Source organism: Lycium ferocissimum, chromosome 5 (genome assembly GCF_029784015.1).
Source record: "Lycium ferocissimum isolate CSIRO_LF1 chromosome 5, AGI_CSIRO_Lferr_CH_V1, whole genome shotgun sequence".
NCBI classification, from domain to species: domain Eukaryota; kingdom Viridiplantae; phylum Streptophyta; class Magnoliopsida; order Solanales; family Solanaceae; genus Lycium; species Lycium ferocissimum.
In genome coordinates, this window is record NC_081346.1 from 66,618,754 (window position 1) to 66,620,298 (window position 1,545).

At 37.8% G+C, this 1,545-nt stretch overlaps 1 pseudogene; it reads right to left on the reverse strand.

The window, feature by feature from the left end:
* On the reverse strand, window positions 1–1,545 carry LOC132057956 (laccase-17-like; annotated as a pseudogene).

Here is a 1,545-nt window from a genome sequence, read left to right on the forward strand (position 1 = left end):
TCAAAACTTGGGGAGGTCCTGTGGTGGGGAGGCAGCTTCTGATTTGTAAGTTTTCCATCAAGAACCAACCATGCCATCCTCAATCCCCAACTCGTGTGAACTTCCAGGTGACAATGCATAAACCATACTCCTGGTGACAAACAACACTAGATGTCCTTATTTGCGGAGTTAGGAATTCTAACAAGGAGATTAAAAATATAATAATTTCACACCTAGATTCAAGCCTACAACCTGATAGAATTGTTAGCTACATACCTTTGATGCTACACTAGAAGGTTTCATTACCTTTGAAAGCTACATACTGTACCGTGTGCCTATTTGGAGCTTTTTATAGTTAAAGTCAAAGGTTTGTTAGTGACAAGATTGTCATGCCTTCTAGTTATAGTTGTCAGTAAGCACCTTTGAACTATCCATAGCCGTTTCTATACGGGTTAGCACTCAATAGTAAATCAATTTGTTTTCCCGCTTTCTATGGCGTGCTTCTAAGATCATTTTATGTTATTTTCATGTATAGTATAATTTCTAATGAATGGTTCAATTAAGCCCTCTTCAGATATGTAGTTCCACCCCTATACACCATGTCATAATCAGGGCCGGCCAGAGGGCCAAGCAACCAAAACAGGGGGTTTAGGCCCCAAAATTTTGGGGGCCCCATTTTTTTCATCCGGTGTTCGGTACCTATATTAAATTTCTCCATTAATTCGATTGCGAGACACACAAGGCCGATTAAAGAGGGAAGTGCTCCTTAGCAATATTTTTTTATTCTGAAGCTCGAACCTAAGACCCCTAATTAAGGAAGCTCGAATCCAAGACCCCTAATTAAGGAAGAATCCAAGGCCCCTAATTAAGGGAGGATGAAGCCTAATTTTTACCTATAGTAGATTTATAGGTTAATTTTTCTTTTAAAAGATATTGAGCCAAAAAAAAATAGGGCTTCCCATTAAAGTTGGCTTTAGGCCACTGATCTTATTGAGCCGCCCCTGATCATAATTTTTCTATCTCGTTCTTTTATGAATAGATGCTTGCAGTTTATATAGTATCTACTTGGTATAGCTAGATATTAGACTTATGAAATGAATGATATTAGAAAACTTTTCATTAACAAATTATTAAGTTACCTGGATTATCGGCAAGAAATCGAATAGCAACCCAACCACCAGAAGGGACACCCACAATGTTCCTCTCAATAGGGTCAACAAGGTTGAAATTTGATGGATCCTTATTAGGGTAAAAATTCCTAAACCCTTGGCCAACAACAAAGAAGTTGAATCCGTGAAGATGAAGAGGATGACTTTCAGCACCAAGAATGCTTGTATCTTGCATTATTAGCTCCACACTAGTGTTAAATGGTAAAACCATGAGTTTTGTATCATTGTTAACTAGAGTGTTATTTGGAGGGTTCCCAGTGTAGTTAAACCAATGTAAAGGACTATAAGGAAAATCAGGCTTGTATACACCTTTGGTTTTTCCAAAGAAATGAAATTGGAGACGTGCAGTTGTAGGTAGTATAAGTGATACATTATTGATTGAAGCTGAGAATTTGTG